Source organism: Mauremys reevesii, linkage group 9 (assembly GCF_016161935.1).
Source record: "Mauremys reevesii isolate NIE-2019 linkage group 9, ASM1616193v1, whole genome shotgun sequence".
Lineage (NCBI taxonomy): Eukaryota > Metazoa > Chordata > Testudines > Geoemydidae > Mauremys > Mauremys reevesii.
In genome coordinates this window covers 68373342-68388683 of record NC_052631.1, presented here as the reverse complement: position 1 = coordinate 68388683, position 15342 = coordinate 68373342, and the positions used below count along the sequence as shown (strand labels likewise).

The 15342-nt window shown below is 42.5% G+C and overlaps 1 long non-coding RNA gene across 4 annotated transcripts in view; it reads right to left on the bottom strand.

The window, feature by feature from the left end:
• The window catches only part of LOC120372173, a 49789-nt gene that overhangs the window by 17120 nt on the left and 17327 nt on the right, over positions 1 to 15342 (bottom strand). For all 4 annotated transcript variants that reach the window (XR_005584749.1, XR_005584752.1, XR_005584750.1 and 1 more), the window contains exon 2: positions 13135 to 13247. This is a non-coding gene — a long non-coding RNA (uncharacterized LOC120372173). The remainder of the gene's footprint in view (positions 1 to 13134; positions 13248 to 15342) is intronic.

The following is a 15342-nucleotide window of genomic DNA, read 5'->3' as shown; positions in this document are numbered from 1 at the left end:
CAGGAACCTCTGCTTTGAAAGTAACTGAACAATTCAAGTTACTCTTGATCTCAAGAATTAAGAGGAAAATCATCTTTAACTATCACCAAGTGATCTATCATTTCTCAATTCTGTTCTGGGTATAGCCCTCCTTACATAACCCAGGATACTTTGCTACACATTTCATTTGCTTGATTTTTTGATAATAATAATAGTTTTGTTAATAGTAGAAACAGAGTGGCTTAATAGACACACACACACACTTCCCTAAAACTAATCATGTTATTTCATCAACCACTCTACAAAACAAACATCAGGAGAAATTAGTGAGAACTTGTAACTAGTCTGTGCTGCAAATAAAAGACCCAGTTATTAAGTATTTCATAGATACGAAGCCATAATTAGAGAACCCTGGCCTTTCAGCTCTGTACATAGGCATTAGAAATCCACATTACATCCCCATAAGCATCCACATCCACATAAGCTCCTTTATCTGGGAACAGGCCTTATTCTCTGTGGACCAGTCACCAGAGGGCAAAATCACATAGGGCTTGGCTACACTTGAAAGTTGCAGCGCTGGTGGAGGCTTTCCAGCGCTGCAATTAGTAACTGTCCACACCTGCAAGGCACATCCAGCACTGCAACTCCCTGGCTGCAGCGTTGGCTGTACACCTGGTCTGGTTGGGGTGTAGCGATTGCAGCGCTGGTGATCGTCAAGTGTGGACACACACCAGCGCTGTTATTGGCCTCCAGGGTATTAGCAGATATCCCAGAATGCTTTTAACTAAATTACTCTTTGTTTTGTTATGCAGCCTCTCTTTGTTTTGTTGCCGGAGCTGCTTATCTAAAAAACAAACACACAGCTCCTGTTTGCTGTGATCACTCTGTACCTGGCTGTGAACAATCAAATGAGATAATGAGGCAGGCAGGGAGTGAGTGTTTGCTTGACAGAAACGGGGCAGAGGGGAGAGAGGGAGTCTGTTGGCTGCAGACTGTTTGCAGTTAAGAGTTAAGGGTAAGGAATCGGGAACATTTTCTGATTTTTCAAGGCAGGAAGGTAACACACTGCGTTGGCTCCAAAAATCCACTCTCTCTCTCTCGCCCGCTCCCTGTCACACTACACCCCACCCAACCCCCCTCTTTTGAAAAGCACGTTGCTGCCACTTGAATGCTGGGATAGCTGCCCATAATGCATCACTCCCAATAGCGCTGCAAATGTGGCCACACACCAGCGCTGGTAGCTGTGAGTGTGGCCACACACCAGCGCTGTTCCTACACAGCTGGATGACCAGTGCTGTAACTCCCAGCGCTGCAACTTTCAAGTGTAGCCAAGCCCATACACAAATCTAGTGTGGCACAAGCTTTCTGCATTTCCCATCATGTGTTTGAATCTTAACAAGCAGTTCAAGAAATAAACAGCTTCCCAAGCAGCTTTTTTAAAGTGAAGTCGTGAGCTAAATTACTTGGAACCATTTGCAAACCGAATCTAGCGAAGAATGATGCCAGCTACTCATTAAGTGAAGGTGTACACTGGGAACACATTAAAATCAGTCAGCCATGAAGGAGGGATGACAGGCAGATGCTGTCAGGCATTCTCTGCAAAGGCCCTTGAAACTCACCCCACCCTTTGTCTCTCCAAGCCCAGAAGTGCTAGCCTTCCAAGAATGCTACAAGATCCATTTCTTTCTTCTCTTTATTATGAGTCTTGAGGAGGGTGTGTGCTGAGATGTGTATGCCAATATTTAAATGGTTTTTATTTTCTCTCTTCATTCTTAAGATATGTTCCTGGTGCACTATACCAGTGATGCTCAACCTTTCCAAACTACTGTACCCTTTTCAGGAGTCTGATTTGTCTTGCATACCCCAAGTTTTCTCACTTGTTTTCTCACTTGTTACAAAATCAGCCATAAAAATACCAAAGTGTCACAGCACACAATTACTGAAAAATTGCTTACATTCTCATTTTTATCATACAATTATAAAATAAATCCACTGGAATATAAATATTGTATTTACATTTTGGTGTATAGTATATAGAGCAGTATAAACAAGTCATTGTATGAAATTTTAATTTGTACTGACTTCACTAGTGCTTTTTATGTAGCCTGTTGTAAAACAAGACAAATATCCTGATGAGTTGATATACCCCAAGGAAGACCTCTGTGCACCTCTGGTTGAAATCCCTGCACTATGAAGGTTTTTTAAAAAATAAAATAAATAAATAAATAGTTGACAAGTTGGCTGCATGAGTTGGTAAAATTTGCTGGGACAGTATTAGCTACTAACATCACATGACACTTCACAGTGTTGCTTTGCTGGGTTTCATGCAAATATTCTTTGGTTTTTCCATACCTGGGTATGTACCCAGAGATGTTCGCTTATAATTTCAAATTCAACGCATGACTAAAACTGTTATGATAAAACAAAGTAGCTAAATTATACCGAATTGGACAATGAAATCAGGAGACACTTTGAAATTGACAAGATTTCCATGCAAATCAGAGAATTGGTCCATACTCACTGAACATGTCCTTTTATTAACTCTGTCCTGACCCTGATCTGTGTTTTTGTTTAATAACAGTGCTCACTTTGTTTATATTGCTTGCTAGAAATAAACACCTATCCTGGCTGCTAGGCACCTTTGACATATTAGAAATGTTTCCCTAGAGATAAATGTTCAACACTACCCTAGCATACCTTTATATGACCTTCACCCCTAGTTAATGGTAAAGGATGGGTCTTGCAGCATGTCAAGAAGATAAACACATTCAGGCTTTTTTGGACAAAGGGGAAGGGAGGAAAATGAACTCCCAATAAACCTGAAACCCAATTGGGTAACCAGTGCAGATCATAGAAAAATGTTTCTGGCTAAGCACAGCACATACCAGCTGCATTCCACATTGGCCTCCATTTCCAGCTTGGTTTAAGGCGGGGCCCATATACAGCACATTGCAGTTGTTTCTAGCTGACGGAGGCTCTACTGTAGCACCTTTTACCTATAAAAGAAACAGTCACTATCCATTCCAGATATAGAAACAAAGGATTCCGACGCTGCTGCTGTAAGATTATACAGCAGCAGGCAGAGATTTAATATACCCCTCAACTGCTAATTCTAGTTACAATTGGCAGACACCTTTATGGGGACAGATACAACACAGGTCCCAACTTCTTATGCATATCCTAATTTACCACCACAAATTTCTGTGCAATTTGAAGTATGGTCATTCCCTGTTGTATACTGCATAATGCTGGGGTCATTTGCCTTAATGTGCTTCAGACTGGATGAATGAACTAAGACAAATGTCTTGAAAAGACTTGACATCGTTTTGGTTTTCCATCCTATAAAATCTTCCATCAAAGTTAATTTGCTCTTCCAACCTGGGAAACTAGTCATAAAACCCAAATGCAATGTATGAGTGTTCCACAATGCTCTTGCACAAATAGGCTGTTTCTAGAGACTTAACTATTGCTTTAACATTCAGCTTTAAGAAGAATTCTCCAAACTGCATGCTTGTCACCAGTTTCCCTTGGGAGCTAGTGAACTGAAGGGAAAGCAAAATTAGCAGATGGAACCTTGAGTGTTTTATCTTGAGGGCATGGGAAAATGACTTTATATGACCTAGCATCCTTGCTTGGCTGCATGAAAGACAGAGAAGTCTTTCCAACATTCAAATACAAAGACATAAAACCTGAACTGAAAGACAGGAAGTCCCTCTATTGCTGCATCACCAGCCAGCTACACAATCCAGCTGGAAAAAGAAAAAGAATGACGTTGTCATAAAAGCCTCTGAATCTGGCATGGTTTTGCTTATCATCAGTGTTTGATTTCAGGGTGAAACACAGCACCACGTGTCAGTCAGTGTCTGCTTGGTCATCTATGATCACTGAAGCAGAGGCTTTGCGTATCTTTTAGAATCATCATTCTTCTTCCCCTCCCCTAGCCCCCCAGTAATTTCATTTTCTCTTCCCTTCAATTAGGTCAAGGAAATCTTACATGCATCTTCGTAGTCTTGAGTTACATCAGCTCTTCCAATACCAGATTTAGGCTGCGGGGAAGGGCAGGAGACAAAGCAAAGTATTGCTTCACACTGTGCCTCTCTTAGCACTTGGAAATCATGCTATAGAATGAATAGCTCAGAATAGCTTCTCTGCAGCACAGACCCTCTTAAAGAAGTGGGACTTTGACCCCTTAATACTGTCCCTATAAGCATGCAGTTTGCCACTTCTCCCCCTCCACCATTGATGCTATTACTGAGAGTACCTTCCCTGGTGCCTTGGTCCCAGTACAGAGGGTACAGGAATAAACAAACTCCTGTCCAGTTCCCTGTGGGTGCCTTCAGTTCTGCAAAGGAATTCTCAGGGAGTTCCAAAATCGCACCCTTTCCTCCTTACTGCCAATCCTTAAGAGCTTGTCCAAGACTAACAAAGCTACTTAGCTCACAGAAAGTTGAATGGCATTTGGTGAACCAGCAGAAACTTCAGGCCGTGGACCTCCAAGAGCTCAAAGGAGGGGTGTGTGCTTTTAAGGGTCAACAAGCCCACTGCTCACAAGAGGAGCCAACCCTCTTATTGTTCACTGGGGGTTCTCTCCTCTTGCAGAGCTCAGAAGATCCCCAGAAAAAGAAGTAATGCACCCCCATTCTCTTAAATGTCTTTAAACTCCCCGACTCCAGACATTTGCAGGTTCCTTTCCTATGCACCTAGTGAAGTGCTCAAAGAAAAAGGACTTGCTAAGAACAGTGAGATTCAGGAGGCAGATCATCCAGGTGGCTCTTCCAGCTACCAGTAGGTGCCCTGAAAGTTGGAGGGAGTGATTTAGAGCTCAACTAACAGCAGCTATGGATTTGGTGCAGAAAAAAAGTGAGTTAACTTGGGTTAGCTAAGCCAAGTTACAATAGCAGGGAAGATGCAGCAACTTGGCTTTTAGCTCAGGTTAACAGCTAGAGTTCAACCCCAGGCTTCCACCTAATTTTTAAAATGAGTGGAGAATCAGAATTAAAAGCAGAGTTCCCACGTCTTCCCTGCAATTTTTACCTAAGGTACCTAACTGGAGATAAGAATACTTTCTTGGCACACAATGAAGTCATACCCTCCTCCTCCTCCTAAGGCCTAATAGACCGGAGAGTTGGAGGCAGAAACACAGTAGTCTGCTGTGCTGGCAGCTTATATTGCTCAGGCAGCAAAAATGGAAACAAACATAAAACCGAGGGAGGGGAAGAACATTTAAAGGGTCAGGAAATCACAACCACCACCCATCCTACTAACCTGTACGATGTGTGGTGGCTCCTGCTTTGTGAATCTTCATCCTAATGGCCTGTATTTGCTCCTGGGGATTTGCATGTATTTTGCAATCTTTGCAAGGCAAAGCAACTAGAAACTTGTTGACTAGAGTTTGGGTCCCTAGCAGACATTTGTTGCCCTATACTAAGCTTTCCAGGTCAGCCTATAGCCAAGTGGCAAATTCAAAGTTGATAATATAGTTGGCTTTAAACTCAACTTTGGTAATCATGGGCATTAGATCTGTTAGATGAGTCCAAAGAACTTAAATTCATTTTTTCCATCTAGGAGCAAATATTGATCATATAAGTCTAGCAAATCTGGGTTGGTTGGTTTGTTTGGGGGTTTTGGGGTAATGTAGAATCTCCTTGTCCTAGTCATTTATTTTGTGACAAAGTACAAGACCCCAACCTAGTTTACCAGATGAGGGCATTATGGGCTTGGCTACACTTGCAGGTGTGCAGCGCTGGGAGTTACAGCTGTCTTCGTACAGCTGTGTAGGGAAAGCGTGCTTTTCAAAAGAGGGGGGTGGGGTGGAGTGTGACAGGGAGCGTGGGGGAGAGAGAATGAGTGGATTTTTGGAGCCGACACTGTCAGCTCCCTGCCTTGCAAATTCTGACCACTTCCCCGACCCCTCATTCACTCTTAAATGCAAATAGCCTGCAGACAAGATAAGCAGCTGCTCCGACTGACTCCCTTCCCCTCCCGCCCCTCTGCCGTTCTGTTTCTCTCCTCAAGCAAACACTAGCTGTGGACATTCATCCCCCTGCCTGCCTCATTCACAGCAAACAGGAGCTGTTTGTTTTTTAGATAAGCAGCTCCGGGAGCCCCGAGTTCACAACAAAACAAAGAGAGGCATCATAACAAAACAAAGAAAGTTCTTTAGTTAAAAGCATTATGGGAAAATTCTGGAGGTCAGTTACAGCATAGTAAGATTAATCACTGTTTACACTGGCATTCTAGCGCTGCAGCACCAGTGCTGCAGTCGTTATTCCCCAGGCAGATGTGGAGTACAGCCAGCGCTGTAGCCAGGGAGATACAAGTGTGGACGGTGAGTGAGTTGCAGCGCTGTAAAGCCACCACCAGCACTGCAACTCTCAGTGTAGCCAAGCCCTAGGTCTATTTTAGTTTACTTTAAAAGAATGCTAACTTCAGGTTTGCCAGCTTGAAGACTTTCCTGTAAAGCAGCTATATCTGCTTCACAAAAATTCACTACTGACAATTTCATATGCATTTACTACGAGTAACTCCCATTATCTTGACCTATAAATGACATTGTCAAGTCAGAGAAAAAAGGAATTTTTCCACAATTTCTTCACTGAAACTGACAAAGGGAGCTGCAGTGCCCAGCCTCTGAAACTAGTCAGGCCAGTAACTCTAGGGCCTTAAGCTTCCTCACCTGTAGAACGAGTACAATACTTATCCACCATTAGGAAGCACTGATATCTGATAACGAGTTACATGAGAGATAGACATTATTACTTGTTACAGCCTTGAGCTCAATAAATTCCTACAAGCCAGATTTATCACCTGGAAAGTTCTCCTACTGCTTTCTCCACAGCAATTTGATTTTAGAAACTGTACCCTGCTCTTTTTGTGAGCACATCATCAATTTCTTCTGGCACACCAAGTTACTCTGGTGATTGCTAGTGTGCTTTAGTACCCAAGAAGCTCTAATATCCAAGTAACTATACTTAGGCCAAAAAACTCTATTTTAAGCTGTTCAGCCATAATTTTGGCTATATCAATTAAATTTACAAGTGTAATTTTTCATCTACAAATACAGAACTGTGGCTCAATTTTCATTAAATTTATCCTAAGTAATTTGATCCAAAGTGTGGTTAGCTTTGCATTTAAACTATTTGTTATTTTTTTGCTGTACCAATTTTCCAAGTGTTTTCACAGGACATGCTTTGTATCCATGTTCCACCTGAAGGAAAAAAAACTACATTCCACAGCACAAGTGGGCACACATCTTTAAGGGTATTCTTAGGAATAGTAGTTAGGAAAAATAATCCATGTATTAATTTAGTTTTCTGAATTACTAAAGGTACAAAAACAAAGATTAAGTATTATAATTTATTTCCCAGCTATGGTCAACAGCCTTGAAATACTTCTTGGGGATTCTGCTTTTTGCCTGGTTAAAAGGAACAGAAACAAAAAAAAAGTTTATATTCACCAGAAAAAACAGATTAATTGTTTTGCTGTGTCAAATATAGATCTAAAGTAGGAACAAACCCAGACACTTGAATTTCTCTCATCTAGGAGTGAGAATACTTTCAATAAAACCCTCTAACCTGCTACCAGTAACTCTGGTTCCATAAGTGACTTAATCTCATATTTACATAATTAGTTGTGTTTGTATCCACAGTAGTTGATTCAAGAGGCTGCATGACATCCTCTTGTACGTGATCTGACTCCTCTGGGGCCCAGAACGTGTTATAAATGGCAAGCCATAGGAAGTGTGATGCTTCTCTCATTATTCCTAATTTATTAAATTTTTCTTTTAATGCACTTCTGTGAATTTTTTGTCTTTCAAGTGAACGTTTAAATAGATTGCAGTGAAGATTACTAGTTAAAAATCTTCAGTAGCTTCTGTGTATGACATTCTAGCTTATGTAGTTACTACGTTAGCAATGATGATTGGTATATATGAACCATCTCTTTCTAGGATATTCTTCTGAGATCTGAACACACATTCAGCAATTTGAAAACAAATTTTCAATATGTACCACACTACTTTGAAGGCAATTGTCTAATACCTTTTGCCTTGAACATCTGTTCTCAACTTTTTCCTGTACGATGATTATGTACAACACTAGCAGGAAAAAAATAGATGGATCAAGCTTCCAAGGTCAGAACAGTGTGAAATTAATAAGTCAAACTACTAATGACAATGATCCAGACAATTGGTACTGAGAAAAAACTATTTGACTAAAGAGGATTCCAGTATGTACAGCTAGTCCTCTACAGCCACATGGTTCAAAGTAATATACCTTTCTTACCCTTCTTTACACACATTGAAGAATAAAGCAGACAAACTTATTTTTCTGGACAGAGGCTTAAACATTCTGCAGGAACTTAATGCTCATGGCTGCCTACATGAAGCTAGCCATTTCAATCTAATCCAACATATGCTGCTATGTAGACAGAAGGAAACTTATTTTGCTAACAGATCAAGATGGGTTCTTCCAGAGTACATATATTACACTCAAATTAGAGTAGTATTGAATTTTGAATAATTTTGGTAACAGGCTATCATACTAATCCTTTATTTCATATACAGTATGCAGCTACTCCATAATTAAGGCTGTGTTATGTCTGTCATTTTTGGTATTACAGTTGCGTGAAGAGACCAGATTCAGGGCAAGGGCTCTGTTAGGTAGGCACTGTACTAACGATATTAAAAGCACTCCTTTCCCCATAGTTTTTATGCAGCCACGAAAAGGGTGTAGTACTGTCAACAGGACCTACCATACTGAAAAGTTTCTCAAATAGTACTTCTGGGGGGTCTACTTCAGGATATCTTCTGTACAGCTACATAAGCTAACTGCCATAACAGTCAAGCATTGGTAATAGACAGCAGCATCCTGTGGTGATCTGACATATTAGATCACCCCAACCTTTAACCCTCCTGGAGCTCAGCTGAAGTGCCTACAAGGCCCAAGTCCTCAAGGTTGTCCCACCTCTCTTAGCTAGGATTGTTGCTGTTAATAGTGTCTCACCATCTGTGTAATATTTTAACTAGTGATTCCCACAAAGTTTTCTTTAGCATCAGTTAAAGCCCAGATTATTGTAAAGGAGGGCAGTCATTGACAAAAAACTATGTGGGGTGTTTTGGAGGTCTTTTAATTAACAGTTTAGAGGTGGGATGAAACAGACTGGGTCAATAGCACAGTTGCCAACTTTCACACAGTAAATAAGCACCCCAACTTTCACAATAAGCCAAAATCAAGCTAATCCCATTTCAAAACAAGCCAATCCCGAAGAACCCCAACACTCTGTGACTAGATCCCCCCAACGTGCAGTCTGGGACTGTGGTGGGCCCACTGTGCACCCCTGATGCTCTCCTCCCCTTGCCCCTGCTTGCCAGGGGCCAATCAAAAAAAAACAGCAACAAGCAACTCACAAGCCAATGAAGCCAAAAACAAGCCCAGTTTCTGTTTTTTTTTAACATGGGTTTGGCATGCCTGGTCAACAGCTTGTCAGGGCCATCTCAGGGTGTTTATCTACTAATTCAACAGTATTTTGATCATGGGTCTCAGTTTCATAGTCAGGTGTACTCTGACTCACACTGTTCCAGCACATGCTGCTCTTCAGACTTTAATATTCAGCTAAGCTTGGCACATCATTTCTGGTTCCTAGCTGACACTGCAGTCATTTCCATGCTTAACCAGCTACTGGCAGACAGTTGTCGGATAAGGATGGAAGAAAGATAGCTACTGCTTGAAGAACAAATGTTTGCAGGCATAGAACAGCTGCCAGGGACTGCCACGGTTCTTTCCAGACTGCTCCACCCAGCCCGCAGCAGTGGACAGAGTAGAGCACCTGCTGAAAAGCAAACCACAAAATCATGACTTTGGAAATATCTGGACTTTAGCAAAGCTTTTGATACAGTCTCCCACAGTATTCTTGCCAGCAAGTTAAAGAAATATGGGCTGGATGAATGGACGGTAAGGTGGATAGAAAACTGGCTAGATGGTCGGGCTCAACGGGTAGTGATCAATGGTTCCATGTCTAGTTGGCAGCTGGTATCAAGTGGAGTGCCCCAAAGGTCGGTGCTGGGGCCGGTTTTGTTCAATATCTTCATTAACGATCTGGAGGATGGTGTGGACTGCACCCTTAGCAAGTTTGCAGATGACACTAAACTGGGAGGAGTGGTTGATACGCTGGAGGGTAGGGATAGGATACAGAGGGACCTAGACACATTAGAGGATTGGGCCAAAAGAAATATGATGAGGTTCAACAAGGACAAGTGCAGAGTCCTGCACTTAGGATGGAAGAATCCCATGCACTGCTACAGACTAGGGACCGAATGGCTGGGCAGCAGTTCTGCAGAAAAGGACCTAGGGGTTACGGTGGATGAAAAGCTGGATATGAGTCAACAGTGTGCCCTTGTTGCCGAGAAGGCTAATGGCATTTTGGGTTGTATAAGTAGGGGCATTTCCAGCAGATCGAAGGATGTGATCATTCCCCTCTATTCAGCACTGGTGAGGCCTCATTTGGAGTACTGTGTCCAGTTTTGGGCCCCACACTACAAGAAGGATGTGGATAAATTGGAGAGAGTCCAGCGGAGGGCAACAAAAATGATTAGGGGGCTGGAACACATGACTTATGAGGAGAGGCTGAGGGAACTGGGATTGTTTAGTCTGCAGAAGAGAAGAATGGGGCGGGATTTGATAGCTGCTTTCAACTACCTGAAAGGGTGTTCCAAAGAGGATGGATCTAGACTGTTCTCAGTGGTAGAAGATGACAGAACAAGGAGTAATGGTCTCAAGTTGCAGAGGGGGAGGTTTAGGTTGGACATTAGGAAAAACTTTTTCACTAGTAGGGTGGTGAAGAACTGGAATGGGTTACCTAGGGAGGTGGTGGAATCTCCTTCCTTGGAGGTTTTTAAGGTCAGGCTTGACAAAGCCCTGGCTGGGATGATTTAGTTGGGTTTGGTCCTGCTTTGAGCAGGGGGTTGGACTAGATGACCTCCTGAGGTCCCTCCCAACCCTGAGATTCTATGATTCTATGACACTGTGGTAACCTTCTCAGAAGAAAAACCTTGTCATTTGTCTTCTCAAGATAAAATGTCCTCTTCATCAGCATTGTCAACTTACTTGTGAGAGCCTGTGTGCCAGCTGTGGGAAAGTGGGACCACCTTCCCTTTTAATTAAATGTAAGCCATTACTTTGTGTCTGTGTAAACAGAGAGAATTGAAAGTAATATGTTTTATAAATAGTGTTGTGTCTTCATCCCTGCCTTAGTCAGGAACAATTTAACATTTTTTATCTAGAAACCACTAACATAGCAAGCAGAATCCTCTTCTGATGAAGTTGGAAAAAACAAATACACATTAAATTTCCTACAATGTCCCCAGGTCTGCTAGTCTCCTCTTGCCTGTCCCTTAACTACTCTAACACTTTAAGCAATTGATATATCCAGTGACTTATGCAATCTTTTTTAGTTTTCATGGAAACCATCAGACAGCCAAAGAGGATAATGAGACATTGGTGACCATTCAGTACACTAGCAGTATCAGATTAAACTATGGATTGTTGGTGTATTTTTAGACATTGGAATTTTGGCCAGAGTGGACTAAGTTCATTGGAAATTATTTTCATAAACAATTTAATAAGTCAAAGAAAGGCTTAAATTTGACAAGTAGCTTGCTACTAGAAGTCTGCCAAGTTCTACTCAATATCTCCATTAAGAGTAATGCAATACCTTTACTGGAGTTACTACTCGGTAGTCATGCAGTTAGACTTAGGTGTTAACACAAGTTCTGTAAGAGCTTACGTACATGGGAAACTCCAGAATAAGAGTACTTTATTCTGAAACAAAAATGTCCATTCATTAAGTTTCACGAATAGTAGCCCTAAAGCGGACAGCAACACTCTCAAATAATAAAGACTCTTCATTTCACACCAGGGCTGCCCAGAGGATTCAGGGGGCCTGGGGTCTTAAAATTGCCGCCAAAGACCCGGCACTTCGGCCGCAGGTCCCGGGGTGGAAGGACCCCCCACCATGGGTCTTCGGGGCACTTTGGCAGCGGGTCCCAGAACAGAAGGACCCCCCACCACCGAATTGCTGCCAAAGACCCAGAGCGGAAGAAGCTCTGGGGGCCTGGGCCCCCCCCCGAGAGTTTTCCGGGGCCCCCAGAGCGAGTGAAGGACCCTGCTCTGGGGTCCCCAAAAACTCTCGTGGGGACCCCTGCAGGGCCAGGGGCCTGGGGCAAATTGCCCACTTGCTCCCGCCCCCTTTGGGCGGCCCTGTTCAACACTTGACAATAGCTATCTGACTGTTACCCAGTTTGTATGTCACATGTGTTTTACAAAGGTCAAGATGAATACAACAACCATCCAAACTGAATACTGTTATGTGACATGGTCTGGAAGGTACATTAGAATAAAGAGTCAATGCACCAGCTTTTAGTTTCTGGAAACCTAGTTTTTAATCGCAGTGTACGGATGGAGATTTAATACCCATCTACATACATCTCAAACCTCCTCATAACTCTGCTTAGGGGAGGTCCAAGACTAGGACATAGGATATGTCTTCACTACTGGCTGGATCGACAGGCAGCGATCCATCCAGCAGAGATCAATTTATCGTGTCTAGTCTAGACACGATAAATTGATCTCTGAGCGCTCTCCCGTCGACTCCTGTACTCCAGCTCGGCGAGAGGTGCAGGCAGAGTCGAAGGGGGAGTGGCAGCAGTCGACTCACCGTAGTGAAGACACCGCAGTGAGTAGATCGTCAATTTCAGCTACGTTATTCATGTAGCTGAAGTTGCATAACTTAGATCAGTTCCCCCCTCCCTTAGTGTAGACCAGGCCCAGGGGCAGCTCCAGGCCCCAGCACGCCAAGCACATGCTTGGGGTGGCAAGCTGCGGGGGGTGCTCTGCCGGCACCATGAGGGCAGCAGGCAGGCTGCCCTCGGCGGCTTGCCTGCGGAGGGTCCGCTGGTCCGCAGCTTCAGCGGACCTCCCACAGGAGGACCGAAGCCGCGGGACCACCGGACCCTCCACAGGAAAGCCGCGGAAGGCAGCCTGCCTGCCGTGCTTGGGGCGGCAAAAAGCCTAGCGCCGCCCCTGACCAGGCCTAAGGCCTTAGTGAACTCTACTCAACCAGAATGGAGGTAGAATGGTAGAGCTATTGCCAAGTTCTTACCGTATTTGCCTTCTCCCTGGACCTTTCATGAATACTTTGGCTTTGTTTTCCAATATTTTTACTTCAAGTGAGGTTTCAGTCCTTGTGGTTTGAGACAGCTCAGTTATCTACTCCTGTAAAAAGGAAAGAGGGAGGGGGGGATAGAATATAATCACATTTATCTTTCAACAATAATGTCTGTCACCAGTGTGGCATCAAAATAGACAATGCTCAGTCTTCAGCTTGCCTGTATTCTTCAATTTGATTCATATCCTTCCACCATGGGATAGGCTGTCCTGTCACACATTGTTCAATTGAATAATGGAACAAGAAAGTAAAGCTTTTCATCTGAGGATGCAAACTGAGATGGGTTACATTATGTATTGAGGTTACTGTGATGCATATATGAGTGTATGGAGTACCTTTGCAGGGGAACTGAGAATCAATGTTTATTTCTTACAGTCATCAGCAACTTTATCATATCTAGTAGTCAGCTTTATCATATTAAAGGGCAGCTGCTGTCTTGTGAATTGAGCACAAAGGCTGAAACTTGACTCTATGTAACCTTGGGCAACTCACTTAGCGCTTCTAAAGACATGATGCTTATACACTTCTGTAAGTTTTTTTTAAATGATCGGATAAACAAAACCATCAAGTGTGTACTTATGGTAGCCATTTAAAAAGACGTGTGCAACATCTTGAGTAGGCTCAAAATCCCTCAGAGTCTGGACATGAAGGAGTACTTTCATCATTATTATATACTTGCTTTTTTACAGTCCTATTCAGTATTAAACACTCTAACAGTGGTTTTCAACCTGTGGTCCACAGACACTTGGGAGGTCCACAGACTATATCCAACATTTCCAAAGGGGTCTGCACCTCCATTTGAAAGTTTTTAGGGGTCTGTAAATGAAAAGAAGGTTGAAAACTACTATTCTAATAGCCTGATCCTGGAAATTCTCTCATGCTAGTAGTAGTTTTGAACTTGCATGTGTAAACATTAGCAGGATACAAATGCTTTTATAGTATGTAACTACATTATTGCCCTCTTACTAACATTCAGTGTATCCCTATGAACAGCTGATGTTATTGCGACTATCTCTGCATTTAGACCTAGCTCTGTCATCTTTGCCTTTGAAGACTTGCTGGATTGAAGACTCAGACTCCAATTCTAGGGTAAAAGCCCTGATTAAGCCAAAATATTGAGGGGGAGGGTGTCAGCACCTGAGAGTTCATTTTCCCCTCTCCCTAGTTCTCATAAGTTCAAAGTAGTAGTATCAAATTAAATTATATCAAATTAAAGTGACTTGCCTCATTATCAGCCATCCAGCTATCCAGTTGGTCACAATAATAGCATTAATATGTTTCACATAGAGAAGTATACTGCAATATCCTTAATAGGTTCTCTTTTTTCTGTATTTAATTACCTGTGTATGCATTTATGCAAGCCTAGCTTCCTGTTTTCACTGCCTCTTCCGCTTTCAAAGGCCCCAAGAACATAAATCGTGATATTATTCATGAATCATTATTAGCTGTAATGTCTCTTTTCCCCTCTCAGGAAACTGTGCTGTGGTTAGATGTTGCTGTTATTACTACTGGCATAGGGAGACTCACAATAAGTATTGCTGCAATTAGAGACTTCAGAATCATTTCTCATTATCTAATTGTATAATCAAAAATGAGGAGAAAACATTAGAAGCGGGTAATTAATATTGTAAGTATGCAAAATGATCCTAGGTTATTTGCACAACCAATGTGTGTCAAAGAGGAAAAAAAACTCTTCTGCTGTCATTTAAACCTGTGCTACTCTATTGATTTCAGTACAATTGCCCGGGTGTAAATAAGGTCAAGATTCTGGCCATTACCTTTTAAGAGAAAAGGCTGCTATGTACCAGAAGAAAGTACTCTGTTGTAATTCCTCCAACTTCTTATCACTTTCTTGTAAACACGGAATCTCAGCCTGTCACCTTGTACTGACAGCCACCTTGGACAGCACACTCAGCACTGGAGTCAAATTTGTGTCAGCTTCAAAGAGGGCCAGGTAGACTTTCCAGATTAGTAATCAGCACTTGGAGAAGGCCAGCCAAGTGATTAGTTAATGAAATAAGTCCCTAGCCAAAACATAGGAACAGCTAAATGGGAGGTTGGGAGGGAAGCAGATGAAGAGCAAAATAAATGAAATGTGTCAAGTGGTTTTCCAGTTTATAATCACTCATGAGTAACATACTA